The sequence below is a fragment of the Gossypium hirsutum genome, chromosome A10 (genome assembly GCF_007990345.1).
Source record: "Gossypium hirsutum isolate 1008001.06 chromosome A10, Gossypium_hirsutum_v2.1, whole genome shotgun sequence".
In the NCBI taxonomy this organism is placed as follows: Eukaryota; Viridiplantae; Streptophyta; class Magnoliopsida; order Malvales; family Malvaceae; genus Gossypium; species Gossypium hirsutum.
Window position 1 is genome coordinate 9073325 of NC_053433.1, and position 16582 is coordinate 9089906.

Genomic DNA, 16582 nt, shown 5'->3' on the forward strand with positions numbered 1-16582 from the left:
CTTGAGGCAGATCCATTTCATGTAGTCACAAGAGATTATCAATGAAGGCTGTAGGTCTTCTTTAGGGACCTTCTCCATTCAATATTTTAAAAACATACAAGGTTTTTAATTTTTGTTTTCAATCATGTATGATCAATATATGCATGATAAGTACATGCGTCATTCTTTCCTAAACTATATGACATGCTTATCTTATGTATGCATGACATGCTCTGACAATTTTATAATATTCATATTCAATTATTCACAATAGTCAATTAAACAATTTTGATTCTCCATAGTTTTTCTTTTAAGGGAAAAATCAAAAAAGTGAATGTGAATCGTGCACCAAGTATGTTCTTAGGAAAGGGAGGTGAGTCGTATTTAACCACTTAAAAACCAAACCTTTCTTTACCAGACTCAATCCTAGACATTCACCTTCTTATTACCACACTTCTCATAATACTCGAATAACCTAAATAAGTGAATGGAATAATACAACACATGTATTTTCTCATTACCGCACTTCTTATCTTTAATAGATCAACTGTGGATCATCTTATACATATATATCATAATCATATCATAAATAATTATTAAATAGATATATAAAGAGATGCATAATAAAATAAAATTGTCAGCCAAGGTTTCCATGGTTCTATTTCTAGAAAATAAATGAAAAACCAAAAAATTACATAGTTTTTTGCCACAAGGCATTCCTTATGTCTTCAACCGTCAACGCTCAATCTTCTCCTTGTGATGGACTCTTTTTTAGAAAAATTATATTTATATCCTATATGCGTTTTCGACTCACAAGAATTCTAAAAATAAAAATAATCCTACGTGGAGATATAGTCCACAGTTTATTTCCTAATAATCACAACATTGGCAAAACAATAATAATTATAAAACAAATATATATAATATTGCATTCATTCACAAACATTCCCCTAAACATGCAAATAATTACAAGAATTCCACATCTGATCAAATATTAATCAAATAAGATAAAGAGAGAGATTTGGTTTCGGTTTACACCATAAACATAGCACAATCTAGCACTCTGATACCAAAAAAATCTGGTTTGAAAATAGAACTGATCCAGTTTATGATATTTATAAAAATAAGCTTATACCGAAATTATACTTGTGTTTTCGGATAAACGGATCCTTGATGTTTTCTAAATTTCAACCAAATAATCTTCTTTGCTATTCTCGTACCATGAAATACTTCGAGTATAGAGTCGAACCAATTTGAATCGAAGCACAGAACTAAAAAAGTTATCTTCTTTTGCGGTGAAAACAAAAATTATCTCCTCTATAGAAAGCGATAGAATAGTTATTTTGGAAAAATATATTTAATAGTTGAGAATTAATTCTCTTTATTTTTTGGTAGAAAAACAATCTCTCAAAAATTGTATAAATAGCTCTACCGGTACCATCTATTTATACGAAGAGAAAGTAAAACCCTTATTGAGTTGTAGTGGTTTATTTCAAATAGAAAATTAACTTGCTACTTAGAGTAAGAGAGGGGTGGATGTACACCCTAGTATTCCTACTAGGGTTTCCGCCCCCTTTATGTTACATGAGGAGTTTTGGGTCTCTCTCACATTGAGTCCAATTATGAGTACTGTCTAGGCCTTTTTGACCTAGTACTCTGTAATGTCATCCAACCTGGTTCAATTTTTCTATTTCCCAAAATAAAATTTAATATTTATATACAAAACAATTTCTCATCCCTATTTTATCCCTAACAAAATTTTGACAATTTTGTCCTTGGTAAAATTTCGAGAAAATATGTTCAATATTCCATAACTCAAATGTTCACTATTACTGAATGGTTTATTTTCATTTTCGGGCTTCAAAACAGTCCAAAAACATAAACTCATTCTTCTGATCATTTTTTAAGTAATCTATATAGGATTGTAAATTTTCATTTTCATTTCCATTTTCATTTCTATTTTTGAAAAGCTACACCAATTTTCAAATGATTCCATTTCTCCATTTTGGAGAAAACCATAATCATTCCTGAATGTTTCCCATTTCTCATTTTCTATTCATCACATTCATTTATATTCAAAACAGGTAATTCATTTTTTTGTTTCAACGTACTAGCGGAGGGACCTATTGGACTTATATAGTTAAGGTTGAAATGATTTATAATTAAGTTTTGGCTTTTCGTTTATTAATTATAAATTTATTTAGTCACGAAGTCATTCCACTATAGTATCATGATTGAGCTATACCCAATGACATACCATTACGAAAGCAACTACTCAGTGCTTGTCCAATGACCTTGTCATAAGTATGTAGGATATCATTGATCTTTTTGGGATAATATCCATTCTCCCAATATAATCTTATTTTATCTCATGGTAAGCATTACATCTTCATGAAATGTCAATCACTATCAAATAGTGATCAAGTCATCCATTACAAAGATGGATAACTCATGGCCACGTTTACTTTTCATCAACCATGTAATACCAATGAGAGGATATTATTTCCTATGTTTTTGGCAATTAAATACCGCTATTGTGAATGACGCTACATACTACAAAAGTTCTATACCCAATGCACTAACTTTCTATTTATTATCTATTTGAACTCAAGCTTTTACTCACATCAAAGTGTACAAGTCACGCATACATAGTCTACCATCCACTCAAGATTTAGGCATGCCACACTATGAATGCCACAAGTGAATAAATCCATAAATGGATTTAGGATCTATTCTGATTGGGTCTTGTCTTTATGTACAGCTAGTATAGTCACTTACATCTATGTATATATATTCTAGGAGACATCCCTCCGATGCCCAAGACAAAACATCTCCCCAATTGGAATTGATAGAAGACATATTAGCCTTTCAATCATTTTTCTCATTTCTAATTAGACTAAAGACATGTTTAGGTCTGTATACTAACACAAGTTGTCTTTCTGTACTATGATCTGACCACGTAATACCGTTTAATAATAGTTAATCATTTAGAGAAACAATAAGCAATATTTGCTTCTATTTTGCTTTGCGTGCAAAAACCATGTGAGGACAATTATACAAAGTATATTGACAAAAATACTACACTTAAGGCATCAGATCCAACAGAAACTACCCTTAGAAAACCAATAGAAGGCTGCATGTACAAGGATAACATTCAATAACATTCCAACCTTGTCTATGATACTAACAAAACTCATCGAAACAAAAATTTGAAACACAAAACACCTGTTATCCATTCCATCCAAGTTGACATGTGTAACACCCCAGACCCGACCAAGACGTTATGGCCGAATCTGGCGATGTCACGTGATAGTACTTTTGAAATTGTACTTGGCGAGTAAAAACCAATCAAGTTACTTAATCTTTGCTATGAATAAAACATTTCTCCTTTTCGCGGGAACTTTGAAAATAAACTATTTTAGGGAAACACGTAATTAATTTCCGAAGACCTTAGTTTTTAAGAAAATCTGTTTGTTTTTAGTAAAAATAGAATTTTGATCATACTTGTCAAAAATAAAACATCAACAGTATAAACCGAGTTAAAACCAAATAGTCCAAAGTCCCAGAAATTACAAAGTAAAGCCCAAATTAAAAGAGGAAGCAAATAACTAAGAAAACTGCATAAATATAATATGTAATCGTGGTGGTCATCACTGAGACCTCCGTTGCACCGATCCGCCTAATGCTGGGGATTACCTGAAAAGATTAAACAAAAAAGAGTGACTTTTCACAAACTAAGTGTTTAATCCCCATAGAAAATATACACACAGCACATATCTGAAATCAGACATGTATTTATACATAGTTCGGGCCTGAGCCCTTTACAAAATCGGTGTGGACATTAGCCCACTCAGATATAGAATCAGATACAGAACAAAATAACAGAGTCCTACCTACCAGCCTCTACACACCAGCTCTGTCCAACCCTACACACCATGTGGGGATAAAATCGAGCCACCCATCCCTACACACAATGTTGTGCCGAAATGTGGCACATAATTAGATAATTGCAGCTGTACTGCCAGAAATCAAGCTTAGGGGCGTTTCAGAACACTTCCTCTATATACAATAACCCAACCCCGATGCAATGCAACATGAAATACATGACATGCAAATATGCAATTAATAGATCATACATACAAATCGGTCTACATGCTAAGAGTAACACGTTAGAGTACATATATCACATGGTCAGATCACGTAATCAGGAGTCAAGTAATCTTACCGACCTTACAGTAGGTCCCAGTAGACTTAGGTGACTCGAGCAACCTTTCAGAGTATTTTAGGAAATTGGGCTCACATGCAGATGTGGTCTGCCCGTGTGGGCCCACACGCTTTTGTGGCCTGCGCATGTGGGTCCACACGCCTGTGTGGGCCACACGGCCCGAACTGGCCTTGGCCGTGTAAACCACACGGCCTAGCCCAGAATTCCACACGCCCGTGTAGTTCACCCATGTGGGCCCACACACTCGTATGGCCTACACGGCTCAATTGGTCAAGCCCGTGTCTAGAACACGGCCTCACCAGTCCTCACAAGGTCGTGTCATGAGCCCGTGTCACGCGTGCATGGCCTAGTTCGTCGATCACATGCTCGTGTGCTGCCACACGGCCTAGCACACAGGTGACCATATGCACATGTGGCGTCAACAGTTTCATTTTTCGACTTTCACTGATTCTTGTTTTCTGTGTTTCCGAGTACACACCTGGTTCGTTTACGCAACAAACACGATCCCAAAATTACCAGCACCTATAATTGACCAACAAACACCAATTAAACACTTGAATCATGAACAATTTGAAACACCTTAACATGGACAACCCCTTATTCCACAAGAGCTCTTACCTTAGAATGAATGACAGTGAATCCAAACAACCCCAGCACCAATCGGAATCCACAATCCCTTAATCGTCTCCTAAACAAAGAATAAACCCCATTAATCCACGATTCAATATTACAGAATGTTAAATACGCTTACCCCATTTACCAGGACACAGAACAGTGCCGAAGTATCGAAATACCAGTTTACGATAGCAAAGAAATAAGGAGCAACGGGGAAATATTGTAGAATGGCGAAAGAGAAAGAAAGTAACGACAGCGAGAAGAAACACCAACAATAGAGTTTTTCCTTAAGAGGAAGAACCGAATTTTCAAAACAGAAAAAGAAAAAATAATGAAGATAATTCCAATAACTCCCAATATCCCTCAAATCTTTCTCACTAACCCAGTAACAACCAACTATTCAGAATCCAACTTCAGCACAACTCTTACCGAAATTCGAACAAAAATAATACCCCTTGCTAAGGTAGAGACTCGAACTCAAGACCCCCAACACACCAACACACACCCTAACCATCGACCAGCAGGCCCATTCTGATATAGACTTACCATCAATTAAAATAAAAGCATACTGATTAGAGATAGGGCTTATTTCAGAAGAATACCAAAAATTTTCCCAATACAAGGCTTAAACTTGGGACATTTCACACATACCCAGAACACTCAACCACTGAAGCATATACTCAATTGTGTCATAATTTACCAAAAACATATACAGATATTTTTGCGCTACTGATTTACAAAAGCCGAAGTTTACAAAAATTTAGGGCGTTACAACTCTACCTCCTAAAAGAAAATTTTGGCCTTGAAATTTTACCTTATCAGAATAGATGAGGATACTACTAACGTATCGAATCCTTTAGCTCCCAAGTAGCCTAATCAGTGCTATGATTACGCCATAAAACCTTAACTAAGGGAATAGGCTTTCTCCTTAGAACCTTTACGTCGCGATCCAATATCTACACCGGCTCCTCCTTAAATGTTAGATCTGGCTGAACTTCTACCTCCTCCACAAGAACAATATGCATGGGATCAGAGCAACAGTGTCTCAACATCGAAACGTGGAACACATCATGGATACGGTCTAGCTCAAGAGGTAATTCCAACTGATAAGCGACTGGCCCCACTCGCTTCAAAATATGGTACGGCCCAATAAACCTAGGGCTTAGCTTGCCCTTACAATCGAACCTTAGAATCTTCTTCCATGGCGAGACCTTAAGGAAAACGAGGTCTCTCATAAAATATTCTACCTTCCGGCGCTTCAGATCTGCATAAGACTTATGTCTATCAGAAGTCGCTTTTAGTCAATCTCAAATCGAACGGATGTTGTCCTCAGTCTCGAAAACCATCTCTGGGCCTAGAATACGTCACTCACCTAACTCAGTCGAGCATAAGGGAGTGTGACACTTACGCCCATACAGTGCCTCGTAAGTGCCATCTGTACACTAGACTAGTACCTATTATTGTAGGCAAACTCTGCTAATAGCAAGTACTCCTCCCAACTGCCTTGGAAATCAATAATATAGCCCTTCAACATGTTCTCTAGTATCTGAATCACCCTTTCCGACTGACCATCTGTCTGAGGATGGAAAGTAGTACAAAAGTCTAACCTTGAACCCAAAGCCTCATGAAGTTTCTTCCAGAACCGAGACGTGAAACTAGGATCCCTATTAGAGATAATCGAGACAGGTACCCCATGCAACCTCACTATTTCAGAAATATAGAGCTTGGCCAACTTTTGCAAAGAAAAGTTTGTCCTCACTGGAATGAAGTGGGTAGAATTAGTCAATCAATCCACAATGACCCAGACAGAATCCTTCTTAGTGGGTGTCAGAGGCAACCCACTAACGAAGTCCATCGTTACTCGCTCCTATTTCCACATCGGTATCTTAACCAGCTGTAGCAAACTTGAAGGTAACTGATGCTTAGCCTTAACTTGCTGACAAATCAAATAGCGGGCAACGAAGTCAGAAACCTCACGCTTCAACCCTAGCCACCAGTACACATCTCATAAATCTCGGTACATTTTATTTCTGTCGGGATACATAGCATAAAGGCTACTATACGCCTCTCTTAGAATCGACTGTCTCAAGTCCTCATCGTTCTGTACACAAATCCGATCACGAAAACATAATACCCTATCCTTATTAATCCCAAATTCCGTAGTAGTATCACTATCATCCAGACGGAAATGCAACTCTAGAGACTTATCCCCCATCTGTTTATCTCTGATCTGATCAATCCATGTCTATCTAACCTGAAGTTCTGCCAACAGACTCCCATTGTCGAAGAGACTAAGTCGAGCAAACATTGCTCTTAGATCGATCATAGCCCTACGGCTTAACGCATCAGCCATCACATTGGCTTTATTAGGATGGTACTCGATAGGGCAGTCATAATCCTTACAACCCATCTATACTGCCTAAGGTTCAACTCCTTCTAAATGAGGAGATGTTTGAGGCTCTTGTAATCTATGTAGATAGTACACTTCTCACCATACAGGTAGTGCCTCTAAATTTTCAGAGTGAAGACAACTACTGCCAACTCTAAATCATGCGTCGGATAGCTAGCCTCATGAGTTTTAAGCTGTCGAGACGCATAAGTAACCACCTTACCATCTTGCATCAGAACACAACCCAGATCCACATGCGATGCATCACTGTATACTATAAAGTCTTTACCAGGCTTAGGCTGCATCAGACTAGGAGCCTAAGTTAAGACAGTCTTGAGCTTATCAAAGCTCTCCTACTGTGTATCAGTCCAAATAAAAGGAACTCCCTTATGCAAAAGCTTAGTCAACGGCGTGGTGATCAGGGAGAACCCCTCTACAAATCGTCGATAATATCCTGTTAGCCCTAGAAAGCTCTAGATTTCAGACACATTCTTCGGTTGTTTCCAACTCAACACAGCCTCAATCTTACTAGGATCGACTCGTACCCCTTCAGCAGAAAATACATGTCTCAGAAATAACACTTCTCGAAGCCAGAACTCACACTTGCTGAACTTCGCATACAATTATTTCTCATGAAGAATCTGTAGAACCACTTTGAGATACTCATCGTGCTGATCCTCTGCCTTAGAATACACCAAAATGTCATCGATAAACAACAAATTGGTCCAGATAAGGCTGAAACACACAGTTCATCAAATCTATAAATTCCGCTGGCGATTAGTCAAACGAAAGGGCATAACTAGAAACTTGTAATGTCTATAACGAGTCCTAAATGTCGTCTTATGCACGTCGGCCTCCTTAACTCTCAACTAATGATAGCTTCAGCGCAAATCAATCTTAGAAAACACAGAGGCCCCTCTAAACTAATCGAATAAGTCATCTATCCTCCAAAGTAGGTACTTATTCTTGATTGTTAACTTGTTCAACTGACGGTAGTCGATACACATCCTCATTGCCCTATCTTTCTTTTTCACAAAAAGAATAGGTGCTCCCTACAGAGACACACTGGGACGAATGAACCCATGATTTAACAACTATTAAATCTGAGCCTTAAGTTCCATCAGCTCTTTCGGTTCTATTCCGTAATGGGCGATAGACACCGGAGCTGTGCTAGGAATAAACTCAATCCCAAATTCTATCTCACGGCTTGGAGGTAACCCTGATAGTCTTCAGGAAACACATCTGGAAAATCCCTCACTGTTCTGATGTCTTTAACCGAAGAGTCCCTAGAATAAAAAATACTAAAGTAGGCGAAGAATGTCTCACACCCTTTTTGAACCAATTTTTTTGCTACCAAAGCAGAGATCACATTAGTCAGGTAGTCTCGTCGCTCCCCAATCACCACTATCTCACTGTCCTCCTCGCTTTTCAAGACAACCTTTTTCGTCATACAATCCAGACTCACCCGGTGTTTAACCAGCCAGTCCATTCCTAAAATCAGATCGAACTCTCCAAACGGAAGCTCTATTAAATCAGCCAAAAATACTGTCCTTTGGTCCTCTAGCGGAACGTCTCTAAACAGTTTACTCACTCGAACAGATTGCCCCAAAGGACTAAACACAATCATCTCACTATCAGTACCTTTGACTAGAATCCCCAAGGTTTCAGACACAGTACTAACTACATATGAATGGGTAGAGCCTATGTCTATCAATGCCAAATAAGGTACATTATAGATTAAAAACATACCCTTAATGACATCTGAAGCATCTCTGTCCTTACGGCGACGAGCAACATAAACCAAAGTAGGCTACCTCGCCTCAGTCGGTCCAGTACCTCTATCTAGTGCTCTTTGTCCTTGGCCCATGCAGTTACCACCCCTAGCTTGACCACGGCCCCTAGGTGGTTGCTGAACTACCCTAGGCGGCTGTGCAGTAACATAACCTGAAGCTTGCATCTGATCGGTTCTTAGTGGACAATCACAAACACGGTGCTCAGTAGATCCACATCTTAAACACGCCTAAGTGGTTTTCCAACACTCGTCCGGGTAGCGTTTACCACAATGTCCACAAGCGTCACCCCAATAGGTACAACAGAAGCCCTAACTTTGACTAGCCTATCAAGTCTGACCTTTTTCTTAGGTCTCATCGCAGAACTGTAATACCAGTGTCTCGCTAGTATCTAGATTCGGAATAGTATCAAATGCCAATGACTCAGCTCGAGCCCCCTACGGCCCCTACCACGACCTCTAGTACCCCGTCTATGAGTACTACGTGTGCTCATTGTAAATTTTAGAATTTATCTATGTTAACAGTTTTATGCATTAGTTATAGTTCCAATAATTATTGACAGATATTTTATCCAGAATAGTATTAGAAGTTTAGAGTCTGTTATCGCAAATCACAGTCTCACTACTGGTTTCAGTTTACACTCTCTAGAGCGATTTCAGTGTAATATACTAACTAGAGTAGTTTCAGTATATTTTTATCACACTTTCAGACAATTCTAAACAGAGTTTTAGAAACTTACAAGATCGGCACCGGAGACTCGATGTGCCACATACTTTTTTCCAAAAATATTTCAAATTATTTACAAATCATTTCTTTAAAACCAATCTTTCAAACCCAAATCCATAGCCGAGTTTTTCAATTTGGCTCTGGAACCACTAAATGTAACAACCCATACCCGGCTTAGATGTTATGGCCGAATCTGGCGATGTCACATGATAGTGCTTTTGAAATCGTACTTGGCGAGTAAAAACTGTTCTAGTTACTTAATCTTCGTTATGAATAAAATGCATCTCTTTTTCAAGGGAGCTTTGAAAATAAACTATTTTAGAGAAACTCGTAATTAATTTTTGAAGACCTTAGTTTTTAAGAAAATTCGTTTATTTTTAGTGAGAACAGAGTTTTGATCATGCTTGTCAAAAATAAAACATCAACAGTATAAATCGAGTTAAAACTAGATAGTCCAAAGTCCTAGAAATTACAAAGTAAAACCTAAATTAAAAGAAGAAGCATATAACTAAGAAAACTGCAAAATATAGTACGTAATTGTGGTGGTCACCGCCGAGACCTCCGCTGCACCGATTCGCATAATGCTGGGGATTACCTGAACAAGTTAAACAGAAAAGAGTGAGTTTTCATAAACTCAGTGCGTAATCCCCATAGAAAATATACATACAGTACATATCCGAAATCAGTCATGTATTTATACATAGTTCGGGCCTGAGCCCTTTACAGAATCGGTGTGGACCTTAGCCCACTCAAATGCAGAATCAAATACAGAACAGAATAACAGAGTCCTACCCACTAGCCTCTACACACCAGCTCCGTCCAACCCTACACACTATGTGGGGATAAAATCGAGCCACCTATCCCTACACACCATGTTGTCCCGAAATGTGGCACATAATCAGATAATTGTAACTGTGCTTCCAGATATCAGGCTTAGGAGCCTTTCAGAACACTTCCTCTATATACAATAACCCAACCCCGATGCAATGCAAGATGCAATACATGACATGCAAATATGCAATTAACAGATCATACATACAAATCGGTCTATATGCTAAGAGTAACATGCTAGAGCACATATATCACATAGTCAGATCACGTAATCAGGGGTCAAGTACCTCTTACCAACCCTACAGTAGGTCCCAGTCGACTTAGGCGACCTGAACAACCTTTTAGAGTATTTTAGGAATTTGGGCTCATATGCCGATGTGGCCTGCCGTGTGGGCCCACACGACCGGAGTTGGCCTCAGCCGTGTGAACCATACAGCCTGGCCCAGAATTCCACACGCTTGTGCGGTACACGCTCGTATGGCCTATACGGCCTAATTGGTCGAGCCCGTGTCTAGTACACCGCTTCGCATGTCCTCACACGACCGTGTCATGCGCCCGTGTCATGTGCACACGGCCTAGTTCGTCGATCACACGTCCATATACTGCCACACGACCTACCACAAGGGCGACTATAGGCCTGTATAGCGTCGACAGTTTTATTTTTTGGCTTTCACCGATTCTCATTTTCTGTGTTTCTGGGTACACACCTGGTTAGTTTACGCAGCAAACATGATCCCAAGATTACCAGCACCTATAATTGACCAACAAACACCAATTAAACACTTAAATCAAGAACAATTTGAAACACCTTAACACGGCCAACCCCTTATTCCACAAAAGCTCTTACCTTAGAATGAACGACAGTGAATCCAAACAACCCCAGCACCAATCGGAATCCACAACCCCTTAATCGTCTCTTAAACATGAAATAAACCCTATTAATCCACGATTCAATATTACAGAATTTTAAATACACTTACCCCACTTACCAGAGCGCATAACAATACCGAAGTATCGAAATATTAGCTTACGATAACAAAGAAACAAGGAGTAACGTATAAATATTGTCAAATGGCTAAAGAGAAAGGAAGTAATGGTAGTGGGAAAAAACACCAACAACAGAGTTTTTCCTTGAGAGGGAGAACCGAATTTTTAAAATAGCAAAAGAAAAAATAATGAAGATAATTCCAATAACTCCCCATATCCCTCAAATATCTCCCACTAACCCACTAACAGCCAACTATTCATAATCCAATTTCAGCACAACTCTTACAGAAATTCGAACAAAAATAATACCCCTTACTAATGCAGAGACTCGAACTCAAAACCCCTAGCACACCAACAGACACCCTAACCATCAAACCAGCAGACCCATTTTGATATAAACTTACCATCAATTAAAATAAAAGCCTACTGATTAGAGATAGGGCTTATTTCAGAAGAATACCAAAAATTTTCCCAAGACAAGGCTTGAACTTGGGACTTCTCACACACACCCAGAACACTTAACCACTAAAGCAAATACTCAATTGCGCCATAATTTACCAAAAACATATACAGATATTTTTGCGCTACTGATTTACAAAAGCCAGAATTTACGAAAATTAGGGGCGTTACAACATGCTTTGTCAAAGTTCAAGTTAAATAGAAGATGATATAAATTGAATAGCAAAGCCAACTAGTTCGATACCTAACTTTAATTGAATCCCCCCTAAAATCAAAATAGTTGTAGATGTTTTTAATGAAGCGCCTTAGTTACCCATGACACTACAACTTCATATTTTAGACACTAAATTCAAATGCATTTTGGAATTTGGTTGACTAGCTTCTCAAATGCCCAAAAGTACCTGGCCTGTTCCTATAGATTAACTTAAAAGATCTAGGAAAGGTTACAAATAGAGTCATAATTAAGATTTATATATAGTATAAATAGTTCTCTATATTTTGTTTATGTACTATCAAAATAACTCTATTTTATGAATATTGCTTTCTTAGTGTGTGTGCATATATATACCAAATTAATTTGAAAATATTTCAATAATCTTCGGATAAGTTATTTAAAAAAAAGTGAATTTTGAAGAATAATTTTTGTTTCAATGATTTAAGATCAGGTAGATGAATCCCACCTTAAGGTAAATCAAAATGGAATCCCTACATATAATTTTTGTTTGGATGATTTAGTGTAACACCCTATACCCGACCCGGTTGTTGGGTCCAAGCTATAGGATGCCATATTTGTTGTTGGAACAACTACGATAAATTATACACAAATTAGATCTTTATACATTTAGATATGAGTATTACATGTGTTTAATGCGACATATATTCATTTATGGGTCATATATGATTTTATGAAAGCTCAATACTATTCTGGGTCAAAAAAAGACTAAATTGTAAAGTTTGTAAAACATCTCAAATGGGTGTCACGACTTCCATGGCTTGGTGTCACAGCCTTGAAGATAGTAAGCAAGTTTCCTAACTTGAGGACCAAATTGTAAAATTTTCAAAATATTACAGTCAACGTCATGACATCAAATAGAGGATGTCGCAACGAAGAGGATCGGTGACGTGGCATCCAAGGAGTGGAGTCGAGATATCATCAACAATAAACTACACTTCCATTTTCATACATTTCCAAACTAACATATGACAATAATAGTTGGCTTTAAGCTCCCAATTGACCAGTCAACATATATAAAACATGCTTAATATACAATTTCTAAACCATAAAATCCATTTTCATGCATAACTATTAAAAATTTTATTTATTCACTACATCATACTAAAATTGACCATTTTCAACTTGAAACTAGATAATCTTAGGTACATTCCAATTGACAAAATGAAAAGAGCTATACAAACTTACTTGAGTTGAAAGTTGTGATCTAGATGTTGACTTCACCTCTTGGGGCTTTAAGAATTACCTAAACCTGTGTAAGGGATAAACAAACCAAACATTAAGCGATAAAATTTAATGATACTTTCATGGTTCAAGATAATGTAACATACACATTAGTAGCATATCACAATACAAATACACTCAATATCTAACCAATTCATGTTCTATAATGCCAATCAATCCATTATCGTATACAAATATGACAATGAAAAACCAATCCATTCAACATTGCATCATATTTAATCAATTCAATTCACTTACTAAGCTCCTATCATTAAGTCATTTAGCATTCATTATCATTCATAAATTCAATATCTATACATATATACCATTGACATTAAGCCATCCAAATCCCATGATTAATCCATATCATTTACCTTTTAACTTACCATTAAAATCATTTTCCAGAGTTTATTGACTCATTCGCATTATTCGGTCCCTAGGGCTCGTTTTCAATTGATTTGCATAATAGGTTACATGCATTCTCTATCTTAATTCACATATATACATAATGGATTCCATAGCATTATATGATCTTATTTCAGTATCATTTATCAAGTTTGCAATTTATAACCCTTAATTAACCTAACTTAAACTCGGATAGATACACGGATCATCCAACCAACACACCAAATTAGCATCGAAGTGCATTATCGGATAAGCCGAAGTAGGGAAAACTAACAATGATAGTGCATATTGGAACACGAAGTACATCCTAGCGTACAAAGTGTATTCTAACACATGAAGTGCATCCTATCACACAAAATGCATCCCAACACACAAAGTGTATCTTGGTGTATAAGCGTATAAACTCATACACAATCCAATCTTATGGCATTCCAACTATATCTGACACAGTCCGAACAACTAATAGGGTACCAATGTTCTATTCTCATTATATCATCTGATTCATTTATTATATCACATTCAATTTCATAATCTCAATTCTATTCATCATCAATATACATGTATTTACATCATATAACATATTTCCATTCATTTTTCTATGTCACATATCATATTTCAACTAATTCTTGTGATTTTATATTCTATTCAATTCAATCCAATTCTTGACATTCAATATCATTCAATACGAATCAATTCATACGAAAATATAAGATTATCTCCATAGTTAATCATGCAATCAACATGTATATGTATATATATAATGATCTCGAATCATAAAAGTACAAACCGAGATCTTGCGTCACTTGTCAACAACTCTCACTTTTTATTTCCTTCTTGACAGCTTAGTGTCAAGTTAGCTACGTACGACAACACAACAAAATAATCAATATCAATTTCCATCAATTTACATTCAAACATAAAGTTAAGTATGTTTTACAATTTATTCAATTTAATCCCTAAACCCAAAACAAGTATAACTTTCGATATGAAACTTCGGATTAAAATTCGATTTCACATTTACCTATTAGGTACCTTATACATTCTATCCCTAGCATAATTTCATAACATATTTTGATTTTATTCAATTTGGTCCCTAATGTAACAAAGCTACAAATCAAGCTTATTAAGCTTTACAATTTAGTTATTTTCATAATCTAAGCTTAATTTCTATAAATTTCAAGCCTAATTCTTCAATTTCTCAATAATGGTAACTTACCAAATTTCACCAATTTAACAAATTGATACATGGGCTAACTAAATTAAGTTCCAATGATTCAATTTTCATAAAAATAAAAAAAAAGACTAAGAACTTGAAATTGTTAGCCGAATATCAAAATAGGATTGAAACTTTCTTCTTTTTCTTGGCTATGGTGGACGGTCATGAAATGAAAAAGATGATGACTTTCTCCATTAAGGTTTAACTTATATACTAGGTTTAGTTGTAATTAAACTTAATTAGTTAAATTAATCATGTTTAACTAACACTAATCATGCTTTAATTAAACTAAAGACATCCACCATCATCATTCACTAACATCCATTTTAAATTGGTTTATTAACCATCCCTTGGATAATTTCTATATAAGTCCTCAAGCTTTTTCCAAATTAAAACTTTATAGCAATTTAACTTTTACAATTTAGTCCCTAAGCCTTCATTAAAAACATTTTCGGCTAAATTACTTAATTAAATTTTAATATATCTATATAATAACTCCGTCAATATCCCTATTTAATATTTATGAACTTGGCTTACAGAAATGAGGTTCTAAAATCGTAATTTTTGACTCCACTGAAAACCAGATTGTTACATTTGTGATTAACTCTTATATCCTTATTGTCACAACCAATCCGATAACATTCTCAAAACACCATTATACAAGTTTATACTTTGAAAAAAAAAATTCCAATCATATCATTACATGACATAACATCCCAACACATTGATATTAATGCCCCATTTTCTATTATGAAAATAGTAAAAGGTCTAGCTAAATCTAATGACAATTGCCTTAAAAACTAATGACATTTTTCTAAATTCTAAACTCGAAGGGTTATGCATAATTTTTAGCATACATATGCAACCATCTAAAAGAATGATTAAAACAATCAATAAACAACTATCATCATACACTAAACAAATACTAAGGCAATTTCCTAAACTAACCAGTTAAGCATGTATCCATTTAAGAAAATAAAGTTATAGAAGGGATAATTACCTAGATGAAGAAGATATTACAACTAACTCCTAGTCCCTTGTCCAATAGGATTATTTGTTTGCTGTTGCTGAATCTAGAGAATACTAGTTGCAAATTTGCAGTGTTGATTGGTAAGGCTAGTTTTTAGCAACTTCTACATTTGATGTGCCTTGACCAACTCTAGAAATCATGATTTATAATTGTTATTCCTTGCTCCCATTAGTGACTTAAGCAGTCAAAAAACAAAAGTCAACTACAAACATGTAGTTCTTTTAAAAAAAAGATATTCTAGCTACCAAAAAAGCCATTCAGAACATACCAAAATACTTAGCTCATCAAGCTAGAACAAGTATCAACTAACAGATTTCCACTCTTAAGCACAAAATCTCACAAAGAATAGAACTTGATATACTGCGAATAAAAAAGGCCATATTAAAAAACAAAAAAAATAGTAAGGAACAAAAGCCACCTAACATCATCATTCATCCAATTGATAAATCAAAAACACAAAGACAAAACATTTAT